This window comes from Egretta garzetta, unplaced genomic scaffold (assembly GCF_000687185.1).
Source record: "Egretta garzetta isolate BGI_Z169 unplaced genomic scaffold, ASM68718v1 scaffold19, whole genome shotgun sequence".
In the NCBI taxonomy this organism is placed as follows: Eukaryota; Metazoa; Chordata; class Aves; order Pelecaniformes; family Ardeidae; genus Egretta; species Egretta garzetta.
Window position 1 is genome coordinate 1,838,707 of NW_009260768.1, and position 240 is coordinate 1,838,946.

The 240-nt window shown below is 67.1% G+C and overlaps 1 protein-coding gene across 1 annotated transcript in view; it reads right to left on the bottom strand.

Annotated features, from left to right (window-relative positions):
• LOC104132836 (protein sidekick-2) overlaps positions 1 to 240 on the bottom strand; it is a gene marked incomplete at its 5' end in the record, with an annotated part of 22,723 nt that overhangs the window by 11,555 nt on the left and 10,928 nt on the right. The window lies entirely within an intron of this gene.

Below are 240 nucleotides of genomic sequence, written 5' to 3' on the forward strand. Positions count from 1 at the left end.
CCCCCTGTGCACGGCTCCCCCCTCCTTCCCTGCCCATGCACAGGGCCAGCAACGAGGGGTTTTGGCAACCTGAACAGGGGAGCTCACGCACAGCCAGGGACCCAGCACAGCCTGCGAGCGGGGAAACCCCAGCCCTGAGGGCTCCGAGATGCTCGGGGGATCTTGGGGAGCCGGTCTCTGGCCACCCCAGCTTGATCCTTGCTCCCACAGAACCTCTGCACCCCTCTGCAGAGCACCCCA